Source organism: Pimephales promelas, chromosome 6 (assembly GCF_988280905.1).
Source record: "Pimephales promelas chromosome 6, fPimPro1.hap1.1, whole genome shotgun sequence".
Taxonomy (NCBI): domain Eukaryota; kingdom Metazoa; phylum Chordata; class Actinopteri; order Cypriniformes; family Leuciscidae; genus Pimephales; species Pimephales promelas.
The window spans coordinates 13,034,559-13,047,569 of record NC_142774.1 but is presented as its reverse complement, the minus strand read 5'-3'; the positions used below and the strand labels follow the sequence as shown (position 1 = coordinate 13,047,569).

At 41.2% G+C, this 13,011-nt stretch overlaps 1 protein-coding gene across 11 annotated transcripts in view; it reads left to right on the top strand.

The window, feature by feature from the left end:
- The window catches only part of tenm3 (teneurin transmembrane protein 3), a 343,805-nt gene that overhangs the window by 156,581 nt on the left and 174,213 nt on the right, over nt 1-13,011 (top strand). Inside the window, exon 1 of one of the 11 annotated variants that reach the window (XM_089132132.1) lies at nt 12,214-12,630. The exons of the other annotated variants lie outside the window; for them this stretch is intronic. The gene's annotated coding sequence lies outside the window, so the exon portion shown is untranslated. Of the gene's footprint in view, nt 1-12,213; nt 12,631-13,011 lie in introns of those variants that run through there. 11 annotated transcript variants of the gene reach the window in all.

Sequence of the window (13,011 nt, the reverse complement as noted above, 5' to 3'; positions counted from 1 at the left end):
ATCGATTTTTATCACGATATTCATTTACCACTAATGGGGAAAGAAATATTGTCCACATTTGTTTGACATTGAGGATGAATGTGAACAATTAAATTTCACTGAGTAAGCTACCATTTTATGTTTTGGTAACACCTTAGAGTAAGGTTTCATTTGTTAGCATTAGTTAACTACATTAGCTTCAGGAACTAATGAGGAATAATGCTTTACAACATTTTGCAATTTAAGTTAATGTTAATCTCAACATCTGTTACATCTGTTAACATTAGTTAATGCACTTTAAACTAACAAGAACGTGAACATTTTTATTAACTAATATTAACAAAACGTAATGAATGCTGTTCGAATGTATTGTTCAATTTGTAATGTTAGTAAGTGATTTAACTAATGTGAATAAATTAAATTTTATTGTAAAGTATTTCCTATTTTTCTAGATTGCATTAACATTAATGATTTAATACAAATTTATCATTTATTTAACAATTTAATCAATCTTTTAAAATCTAATCAAATGAAAATATAACAATTAATTTTCAACAAAACGTTTTTATTTTTGATCAAACATGCTGCATAGAAGAACTGTATAATAAAATGGGTAAAAAATAAAAAATAAAAAAGCTTTGTTGTATGATATTAAAAATGTATTTAAGAATTACATTTTATATACACCAGTAAAACATTTATGTTATATTTTTCTTCAAGGTCAACCGGATTTTTATTTTGACATGTTTGATGTTTCTCAAATGAAATGGTCAAAAGCTTCTGAAGTGACTCTCAGAAGCAGCTCTGAAGATAAAGTTCTCTCTCATGTCTTCATTGAGATGCAGATGCATTAGCCTACTTGGGTAATTACCTGGTCAAGTGGGTTTACTTATTGTAGAGTTAACTAAAGTTATCAAGAGAATTGTAATGTTTGAAGTGGATGTCATAACAATAGACCAGGCAGATTTTAAAACGAGCGGTTTATTCCTAAACGAAGGATCAGACTCTTTTTCTGCCTTGTTTCCCATGTGGACACCCCCATGCTTTGCGAAAAATCTGGTAATCATTGGCTGTGCTTTAAAAGGTCAACGGCTAACAGGGTCAAAGTTGAAATTATCTGAACTTTGAGCATCCATTACAATGTCCAATCTGTGGAGGTAACTCTGTGGCTGCTTTGAGTATTTTACTCTTATTTATTTTTTGAATTTTTGTGGCCTGAATGCCTTATGACAAGTTACATGGCTGTGCCTCTTTCAAACACACACTCACACACAAACACACTTGTGAGCACACAGTATAATTTGTGCTCATTAGCACTCATTACAGTGTCAAGAAGTAATGAGAGGCGGAATACTTTCACAATCAGTGCAGTTTAAAAAGATCCATCTCTCCGTACACTATAAACACAATTAGCACTAAACTAACTTGGCTCCCTGACTTTTACCTCAAGTTTTTGTACCCTAACTTTATCTTTAGTTTCCTTTCCGTGGGGCATTTGGAAGGGGGCGGAGTGAGGAATCCAGCTTTTGAGCGGAAATGTAATGGTTTTTCTGCTTCCCTCTCCCACAATCGATTTCGCCACGCCGGGCAGGAAATGATGTTGGCATACCACAAATAGCCTGCAGATGACGGGAGATTTGATGCTAATAATTTGTTGGCGGAGAGAGTCATGCGGGCCGCTCACTGATGGAGATTGAGATGCGTTTGTCAGCAGACAGTCGGAGGTGAGCGAGAGAGGGGCGGACCGCAAGTTTTCCAAGGTGGGAAAAATGATTAGCGAATGTAATGTGGCAGATAATAGACAAGAGAATGAATATTTTATTTGGCCAGAGCTTCTGACGAGAGCAATTTGCATGTCAGGAGGTGACAAGGCACGCCACACATAAATGACAGCTCTATCGTCTGCACTGCGCTAAGACATTACCCTCAGATATTGTCTGTTATGAGACACTCACACCCTTACGTAGCACCACACTTCACACCCTTTCATCGCAGTTGTCGCTTAGGAGGTGTGTGTCTGTGTTTATGAGTATACAGGTGTGTGTGTGCCCATGTTATCTGATGAGTTTGTTTAGCTTCAGTCCATAACTTGTGCACTATAAAGGGACTTAGATTGAAGTCAAATATTTTAACACAGTCTCATCCCAAGAAGTCATATAACTGACGTCTTGGGACGTCTTTTGACCATACGTCAACATCCGCCTTTTTAGGGTACCCTTAAACGTCGGTTACATGACGATCCCGGGCCGTCATACAACTGACGCTTTACCTTTAATGTCGGTTAGGTCACGGGGTAGGTTTAGGTCCGGGGTAGGGTTAGGATCCGATAACATCATAACCTACGCTATCTCACGACCAATTCGTACGAATTCGACGCATGATTAAAAAGTGTCTAATTCGTACTAATTCGTACGACCTCACTCGTACGAATTTGTACGATTTGTATAAACCCACGTGATGGTTAGGTTTAGGGGCGGGGTAAGGGGTAGGTCATTCGTACGAATTCATACGAATTGGCCAATTCGTAAAATATGTACGATTTAGCAATGCGTCGATTTCGTACGATTTGGTCGTGAGATCGGGTTATCATAACCAACGTTTAAGGGTACCTTAAAAAGGCGGATGTTGACGTATGGTCACAAGACGTCAGTTATATGACGTCTTGGGATGAGACTGCGCTAAATATTTATATTTGTATGAGGCAACAATGACATGAACAAGAGATGTTGCCCTGTTCAATTTGCCTCAAACGAGTTGTGTGGTTTAGGTTAGGGTTAGGTTTAGGATCCAAGAAGAATATATGAAGCCTGGATTAGTGAAAAGTGCAACCTCATGCCAGAAAAGCCCTAGCCACGGTCAGGGGCCATGCTGCGGATTTAGTGTTGGAATAACACTAATCCAGGTGGGTTCCAGCAGGATAATCGGGACATGAGAACATTGCCCTGAAGAATGTTGCATTAGGCTAAGCAGAAACTGAGTGAGGAACAGAAAAGGAGAGTAATACATACACCCTCCCTGACCTTTCCTTTATGGCAGCCAATCTGGTTTGTAAACATTAATTTATTCATGAGCGTGCATCTGGCTGTTTAAACAAGAAGCGCAACCCAGCAGCAATAAAAAGGAAAGGTTGACTGAGTCAGACACAATACACACTGACAGAGAGAGTGAGATTGAAGAGACTGTATCTAATAAACATGCTCGTACACTTACGCGAGCCCGACAGGTAGTGGCTTAAGGTTATAAATTCCCTCCATCAATCTTTATAAGCATTTTGTATCACAAACCGTTAAACCTCAGTGATATCCAAAAGGATTCAATTGAAAAGCAATTCATGAAATGTTGACTGACTGCGGGCGCAACAAACAATGTGATGCGGCATCAGTTTTCTTTTGAACTCTGAGAGAATGAGGCTGAGAGAAGTGCAAAAGCCAACAAACTACCAGCAGCTTGAATCGTTTAACCACTCTCGAAAAATTACAATCTCGCAACTGCCATTGATTTCAGTCTGTTTATGATTAACTGCCATTGTATACACACATATTGATTATTGGATCTGCAAGAACAGGGCGTTTGTTTAGGGCTGCTCGTGTCGTCTGTTTGTTAGCCTGTTCAGTATTGACAGTGCGAGTAGGAGGCATTCATTGCGGCATTGTCACTTTAAGACCCAGGGAGACAGAATGATGTAATGCCAGTATATTTGCCCTCACTGGAGACTGTCATCGGTCTCTGGGCCGAAAGCCCGTTTCAAATAAATCTGCAGGTCACATTAGGCTACGAATCAAGCCAAACTACAAATCGGCATGTCTTGTTGCCCAAGTTTCACCCTAAGCGCCGTAGCACCTCCGAGCTTTGCCGAAACGGAATAATGAATATTTTCCTCATCGCTGTTTTGAGCTCAGAGGACGAAGCTGGCTGTATTTTTGCCGAGCTTGTCCAGTGTGTGTGATGTGTTGGGTTCAGCTGGAGGTTGTGTTCACTTCCCTATGGGGCGATCGCTAGCTGCTGCCATCAGCACAACTCCTGCTTATTAAGCCAGTGTTAGAGATGTGGGTTCATATTCTTGGCTCTGACCCCACCCTTTCCTTTTCCATCTGCTTGGACCTTCTTATCTGCAGCCTCATTTGTCTCGCAAACCTGCTACCTGCAGCAGGGATGAAACTCACAGTGTGTGTGTAGGTGTAGCAGCGGTTTCATTGCACTCTGCTTCCACCACATGGACTGTTTAGCATTGCCCTCGCAGTGTACCTTGATACGCCCTCCCTTCCACCTGCATGCGAGTGTGATTGGTCGGGCCCAGGGGGAGGCTAGGAAATCACCTGCTCCATTTAGCCAGGTTGCAGTGCCGATGGCGGGACAGGCGTCCTGCTAGCAGGTCTTTGTGCTGTGCCCTACACAGTAAAACAGTGGGACTCCTGATTAGCGTGAATGGAGTTCTCCAGCGTGGGCCCTGCTCTTTATGATCATGGTGATTGTTGTTATTTAGCCCTTCTGTGGGTTAGATCGGCATACCGCCGTGCTGGAAATCTTTCTGACAGCGCAACAATTATCTGTGATCTGCATGACTCGCACAACACAGCACAAAAGTAAAAAAAAAAAAAAAGAAGAAGAAATAAAATATGACCACCGCCAAAACCCCGCCTTTCCAAAACCCAGTCTTGCTCTTTTTTCTCAGCCTCATTTCACTCTTTCTATGCATCTCTATCCTTGCCCTTTCCTTTGCTGCTCTTTCACTTGTTGTAGCCCCTGGCCTGAGCCCGGCAGGGAGCCATTGGGCCTCTGAATGAAGTGGCTTAGCTGGGCCGGCCTCCCTCTTTCACAAGGGTCACACCAGGGAGTCTTTTCTCGTAAGGGACAGCAGCAGCTGTGTCTGCCCCCTGCCTACACCTCCCACCCCATAATCCAGCTTGTGTTGAGCTGCATGGGGTGCACGTACATTGAGATATGGAGGGATGGTTGAGGAGGGAGAAAAGAAGAGGTAAAAGTTTTGCATAGTATGGGTGTGTGAGAGAGCACGTCTCCTGGAGAGGCTGGCATATTAATATTCCGGTTCTATGAGAAAGAGCGAGCAATAGTGACAATAGATACTCACTTTTTCTGCTCACGTCTCCATGGAGGCCTGAACTGATGCTCAGTTTCCGAAGTATCCCATCTTGCATTACAGAGACGAACAATGAAACTTGCTGCTGACTGCCGTTTGTTTAATGGGCAGTTCTCATCATAAAATAACTCATAAGTTGGCTGTTAGTTTAATGTGTTCATTTAATTTGGTTAATTATAAATTAGTACCCTCTGACCCGTACAGAAATTGTGTAATAATTGTTTTGTGGAGCCATACACACGGAACGGAGTCATAAAATGTATGATTATAATTACTTTTTAATGTAGCAAGATGTACGATGACTGAAAAAGATATCCCATACATACTTTTGTTATTTGTAATATTATAAAATATATCGGTAACACCGTACGATAAGGTCCCATTTCTTTTCTTTTCTTTATTGGGTTTTAAAGTTACAATTACAATCCTCTTCCCATCCCCTTCCCTCCCCTCAAAAAAAAAAAAAGGTAGTAACAGCAAGTGAAGAGCTTTTCCCAGCAGTGACAATGAAGAAGTCCAGTATTCTACGTTTGCAGAGTCCAAAAGTTCTTTAAACATGGAAGGTTTGACAGCATTTGTAAAACATAATATAAGGGTCCCATTTCTTAACATTAGATAACATAAACTAACTATGATCAGGATATTCATATTTTGGACAACACTCTCAGAAAAAAAAAAAAGGTACAAAAGCTGTCACTGGGGCGGTACCTTTTCAAAAGGTACACTTTTGTACCTAAAGGGTGCATATTGGTACATTCATGGTACATTTTTGTACCAATATGCACCCTTTGGGTACAAAAGTGTACCTTTTGAAAAGGTACCGCCCCAGTGACAGCTTTTGTACCTTTTTTTTCTGAGAGTGAATAATGTTCATTAGTTAATGTATTAACTAACATTAACTAACCATGAGCAATACATTTGTTACTGTTTTTGTTCAACTTTGTTAATGTTAGTTAATAAAAATTAACCAGTGTTTGTTCATGTTTGTTCAAAGTCCTTAAACTAATGTGAACAACATTTTAAAGTTTTTCTAAATGTTGAAATTAACATTAACAAAGATTAATAAATGCTGTAGGCTATAAGTGCAGTTCATCATTAGTTTGTACTAACTAATGCAGTTACTAATGAACCTTATTGTAAAGTGTTACCACCTTTGTTTTTGTTAACCTTTTGTTAATTGTTCATTGTTTGTTCATTTTACCTCACAGTTCATTAACTAATGTTAACAAATGCAATACTCATAATTATTGAGATATAATTGTGATCTATGCGCATCATTTAATCCACGTATCAACTAATTATATATTGCAATCGATTGGTAGGCCTAGTAATAAGCTAAAATCACGACATCCCGATCACCCAGCATCACGGGAAGTTTTCTGATTTCTGTAAAGGAAAAATCTCTGGCATTGAGCTCCACCTGAGAGATGTTTATTGTATCACACGAAATAACACAAATCCCTATTTTCATATTCCTCCCCCTACCCCCAAAGACCATCCCTTTGAATGGGCTGCTAGGTGACAGTCCATCCCAGCATGCATGTCCTCTGCTTTTCTCTGAGTGAGGTATTTTTTCAAAATCATTAGACCAGTGGGTCAGCCTGATATATGGTATCATTACAAGCCCCTGTAAATACACCCTCATTTTTTCTTTTTTCTTTTTTTTTCATTCTGTGAGCAGGAGGCAACTGTAGCATATGATCAATGCTCAGTAAGAGAAAAGAGACTCTCTGAGGGAGATGCCTGTTGACTCGTAGCACGTAAGCTTTCCCTGCATATGCATTTGTTTCATCAGAAATTTACATTCGTTCTGGGAAGGCAAAGCGGTTGTGGAAATGAGTCTGCTTCTTCGCCCCCTGTGATACCAAATAGGCAGGAAAATGTGAGCTCTGTGGTTCGATTTTTATTTTATTTTGTTTTTGTTGATTTTGTCTCTGGAGACAGGATTTGGACATCGCTTCAATATGTGTATCTGTCTCTGGGCGGCCATTATTTGAGAATTGTGGGGGATATTAAAAGGACAACTCAGCTGTAGTTCGGCATTGGCGTCGTTTGGCACGCGCTAAGGGGCTGGGAAGTCTTTTTTCATGTAAACTTACATCAGTCGTAAGTATCAGTGACATGTAAGCCATTTCAGTCGCAATTTTTAGTGCGTAAATCGTCAACCCTCTGCAACAGCGTTTTTGATAATTGCACGTAATTGTACTTCTTAAGAAGTTCTTCTTTAAAGTTTTGCTTTAAAAGGCTAGATAGTGCTGCGATGTTAATCTTAGTGTGTACCCATTAGTGCTGTGGGGCTCAAAGATATGGCTGGAAAAGAATTGAATTAAGCTCTCTAAATTTAAGCTTGCTTTCCGTCAGTTTTAATGCCCGCACTCACTAATGAAGAAATGTGCAATAATTGGCGCAGGTAGCTTTTGCAAGCACCTTCTGCTGAGAATTAGCACGTCAAAGCTGGAAGCAGGTAGGAGTGAATCAACAGCCACTTTAAACGGGCATTCACTTCTGTCGCACCTCTATCTCAGTTCTCTCTCCTCCTTTAGCAAGTCTGTTCACACCTGCACAAGGGCACGGGCCTAAATTACCTCCTGTCGTAGTTATAATTAACTACGGTGTCTTGTTTGATGTTTGAATATAGTTGTCTGAAATTGACACTAATTTGCATCTAATTACGCAGAGATACTGAGACATGTTTGCCATCTCCGTCAGCATCACTTTACGAGACACAATCGTGCATTACTAATAAGTTCTGACGGCGTGTCCCATCTAAACATGGTTATGGCTATTGACAGCATCTCACGGCACACTTCTTTTGGTGAACGGGTCAGGGCCTGTGCTGTAATAATACTAACAAATGCTTGTTGTGTAAATCTAATAGTAACCATTAAAAAAAAAAATCTCTGCATCATTGTTCAGCCCTTTTAAATACAGTTCAGTTATATTCAATTCCTACTGTTCTGCTGAGTTTCGCACCGTGACCAGTTCAAGGATATATATTTTTTTTATTAGCATTAAGGAATTTTAAGAATCCGAAGTCCATTAAATTTTCGACAATGTCCTCTGAGTGGTTGGAAAATCAATAGCCATTATGCCTTGTTACATGTCATCTGATTCATCTACAGGTTTGGCAGTAACGGTATCTGTATTTACCGGTGAAACAATGCATTAACTGTCACACCACATTACAGAAGGCTCTAATTTGATCTGCGCTAGTGTGGGTGTAAGTATTTTATGACCCTTTTTGCGCCCAAATTATTATACGAATCTAAACTAAATGGTTTTTCACAACTCATTTACGTCCAGATTGATATGAAGCAGATTTTGCATTGTTGTCTAAAGGCAGGGATTGTGTTTTTGGCCAGGCCTCTGTGAAGACCACGCACCGATGCCACCGCAGCCACGGCGCAAGCAGCTGCTGCTTGACTGTTGGTTGCTGAGCCATCTGTGGCTCTCCTACTAGCGGCATATTAATCTACGGCACTAAACTAGCCTGCCCTTCGAGGGAATTAAAACTAAAATTCTATCTGCCCTCTAGATAAATCGTACATCACAGCATGAGTGTGTAAGCTCGCAACATATATCGAACCATTCTCAGGCACTAAAAGCCGGCTTCCTATTATTGGTTTATGAAAAATGAATTAGTATTGGAAAATTCAGCATTTCGCCAGTAATCTCTTCGCCACAGCCCTCCTCAAGCCCAAAGTCACTTGACCCCACATGACCTCCAAGGTCACGCCCTGTCTTACATTTGGCTTTCGGGCCTGTCAGCATAGAGTCAGGTCTAGAAACAAAGTGACATGTCCTCTGATTGATGCTGACCTCTTATTGAACTCGCACCCCACACAGACCACTGTCCACAGGGGACGGCTGTGGGGTTTTGACCACCAATACCTATCAAAGTCACAAAAAGCATACACGTTGCATACACGTTTTTTTTTTTTTTTTGTGTGTTTGTTTTTCCGAAATAGGGCACGCCATAGCTGACTTGTCAGGGGACACAACCAAAAGTTTTTTTTTTTTTTGTGTGTGTTTTTTTTCAGCCTACTGATCAGGCTTGGGCCAAGGGGGCTGGGGAATTTGGGTAACACTACTGCCAGGCCATAAATAAGCATCAAGTATAATATCTATGTATATTAAGGAAAAAAAAGACAAAAAAAAGAGACAGCGAGACCCAGAAGACACAAAGAGATGAGTTGCAACTGTAGGAGAAAGTTCAAACATTGTGTGTGCATGTGGCTTGTTTGCACTGTGGCTTAAGAGCACTGGCGGGGTGCTGTATTCACCAGGGGCTGCTAGGACTGGCACGGTGTGAGCAAACAGCCCTCTTTTTTTCATGGTGTGCTCTGTGGGGGCATCAGTGGGAATATGAGAACGAGGCAGAGAGAGTAAAAAAGAAGGAGAATGTAATAGAGGAAGATCCCGCTGTACATGCGTGACCCGCATTAGCATACCCACCTGTCGTCGTCCCTCGACGAATCCCCATCAGCTGTCAGTCATTCTCCAGTTCTCCTCATCGGCCGTGTCAATCTCCCCCCTCTCCGCAGCTACGGAACACTGTCACCGTGGAGTGGACTGTTTACCTCATTACACTACCTTCTCGGAGATTGTAAACAGCTGGCATAGTAGGAAGACAGGCGAATAAGCAAGCAAATAGGAATAAAAATTGAATGTTAAGTGCAGTACCTGGGGACACTAGAGAGGAGAAGGCACCCCTGGCGGATTAGCGGACGGTAGGATCTGTTTCTCCTTGGTGGCAGGCCGTCACACTTCACTGACTGATGGATATACTCGTTCGCTCTCTGCAACTATGCTTAATTTGCAACTTAATGATCCGCTGGCGAGCTCCACAAACCAGCGCGTACATAAACTCGTGTACAGTGCTAAAGTCAAGCTTAGCAGGGCATCTGTGTGAAGGAATTTATGGTAACCGCACGTATGCTCTCGTACGGCCGAGCGAGTTTATCCGTAGAGCTTTGAACGCAACAAACAATTGAATGAAAAATTGTTTTTCTTTTTGATCCTCCTTTCCCTCTCACCCCACAAACAGTGCAATCTGCATTGTAATGCAAAAGCAAGTGAAGCAGAGAGGCATGAAAAAAAAAGTCATTTTAAAAAATGCAAAATATATCACGCTTGCTGTCAAAACCTATACACGTGTGGGCAGGCAGAGCAATGAGAGCATTTAGAATTAGATTACAGCGATCATTAAAGAGAGCAATTGTTGAGTCACACTTTCTGTGATGTGTCGTGGCCGCTTCAAGCTCTCCACGTGCCTGGTTTTAATGAGTCCTTTTTTTTTTAAATAGGCATTGATCGCACTCTTCATAACCATTTCCTAGCAGAAAAGACCTTTTGAGTGTAATATTAATCCAATGCAGATTAGTTCACAGTGAGCTGTCGGTTGTTTGGCTATACATCTTTCAGATACTGCTGTGTGTATTTGCATGCATATCCAAGGTGTCTTGGTACAGATCCTTTAATATGTAAAGATGAGGTATAATCTGGTGTAGGATCATACCACATGTCTAATTATAGAGACTAACCATACTTCTAAAATTTTAGCATTTTAGCAATTGCATTTAAGATTTGTGTTCTCTCTCTCTTTCTCTACACTATCATTCAAAAGTTTGGGGTCAGTATGATTTTTTTGCCCCTTTTTATTCAACAAGTATGCATTAAATGTTTCAAGAGTGCAAATGCATTCACAATGCTATAAAAGATGTATGTTTGGAATCAATAATAACTTTTTTTTTTAAAAAAGAAAAGTACTCAGGTTTCCAAAAAAGCAGGACAACTGTTTTCAACATTAATAATAATGTTGAGCATCAAACATTATGCTCAACATTAAAAAACTGGAAAACTGTGGGAAAGAAGAGAGAGGTGGCTATATATTTAGGCTTCACCTCGTTCTATTTGGTAAGATTATCTATACATGATTCTCCTTAACTTAGTTAATAAACTTTATGTAACACAAGTACATTTGGTTCTTTCAGACTGCACATTTATACACATAGCACATTGGTAAGATAAATGGCAGAATGCCTGAGAGAATATATCGCTCTCTTAAATTGGCACTTGCTTTTTCGCAAATAATAATTAGAAAGTTGAAGATTGCCACATCAATAACCCACATTCTCACATGTCGAGTAGAGCCAACAGAACCCCGAGACACAGATATCCAGAACAATAATTTATTATTTAGTAACGGCCGGTGCAAAATACTTGTCAGAAAGCTAAAAAATAGTGATTCTGCATAGAAATGAAGGGGTACTCGGCCTCTCTCGGTGGAGTAGAAAAGCTAATGGCCTCTCCTGAAACATGCCCGTAGGGGGTGATCATAAAGTCATGCATTTATGCACAAATACGTTCTGTTCACACCGGACCCGCTGCCAGCCATGCTTCTGCAGTAAATCAAACAAAATAGCCCTCAAACTTTTACTTGTGCTTTTTATTATGGACCACTAGACTCAGGGAGTGTTCTTCAGTTTTCTCTTCTTGTTTTGCATGATTTCCTCGATTTGAGTCAGGAACGTGTAATCAGTGACAATTGTTGCTGTAATAATTACAATTATTTGCTGGGCTTTCAACATGAGCATGGATAGAGGCTTTTTAGTTAATTGGAAAGCGTCTTTTGTGTGAGGAAAAAATACACGATTATCGTTTTTACTTTGAATTGATTCCATGCAGATGTGTGTGTGTGTGATTGAGGAAACTTTAAACTTCAAACTCCAAAGTTGCGCGCTTCACAGTGTGAAGAGCAAAGTAAAAGGAGAGTTTATAGAAGAATAGCCGGACTGAAACATAAGAAGGAAAGAACTGTCAAGGTGGGCTTTCTTGTTCCCCCTCAACAGCAGCATTAACAGCTGCAGACCCAGGGAGTCTGTGTTTGTGTTGAAGGTGTGTGTGTGCGCGCGCACATCCAGGGGGGTGACTGGAGAAAGAACAGTGCTTTTGGCTTAATGCATCTCCGAAACCCCTCCTATTCCCTCCCACCTCTACCCCTGTCTCCACCCCCTGAGTATCGGATTGACAGAGGCTCAGCCAATAGCGTGTGCCGGGACCAGCCATGCGTGACGGGGGCTCCATCGAGGACTGCAAACTTCCCAGTGCATCAGCAAGCCTCTGCGAACAGCACAGCCTCCGCGTGAGCGAGAGAGAGAGAGTGAGAGAGAGAAAGCAGCAACAGCGCAGAGTGTTAGAAACAGAGATAATCAGACCGCATGATGCTTCTTTAACCTCTCTGTGACCAACCGCGTGCGTTGATACAGCTGTCATCCTGCGTTTTTCATCTTTTGTTTTTCTGGGGGGTTTTTTTCCTCACCTTGAGTTTTCGCTCTTCAGTGGGAACGCCGGGACACAGATCTTAGGCTATATGTGCCGCGCGCAGGTCTGGCTGCCGTGCATGTGTGTGTGAACGGCTGTGTGCGCGTGTGCATGTGGAATGGGAAGAGGACATTAAGTATTCTGTGCTGAGTATTGATGAACCTCTACAGCCCTGGAGTGGGGGGTTCATTTTAACCCTTCAGGTCATCGCTGGAGGAGTCCTGACCAAGGTAACATCTGAACACCACCCCCTTCCTCCCCCCGTCAAGGCATTATTTGCTGCCCGATTCTTGTTGCGCACACTGCTTCTCTCACACTCTTGTCTGATTTCTCTTTGTCTTTATCTTAATGGTCTAGACATGTGCTTGTGTGCTAGTTTGCAAGATTATTTATTGTCTTATGTATCTATTGTAGTTCTGTCATTTGAAATGTTTGAAATCAGCTATTTTGAATTTGACAGAAATACTAACACACACATACACACACACACACACTCCAAAGCTTTATTTTGTCATAACTGCTTTCATTATGTTTTTTTTTTTTCAATAACACTATTTGCATTCAAAATGAATTGTCTCAAAATGAATAGGATGCTACAAGGCAGTGCGTCA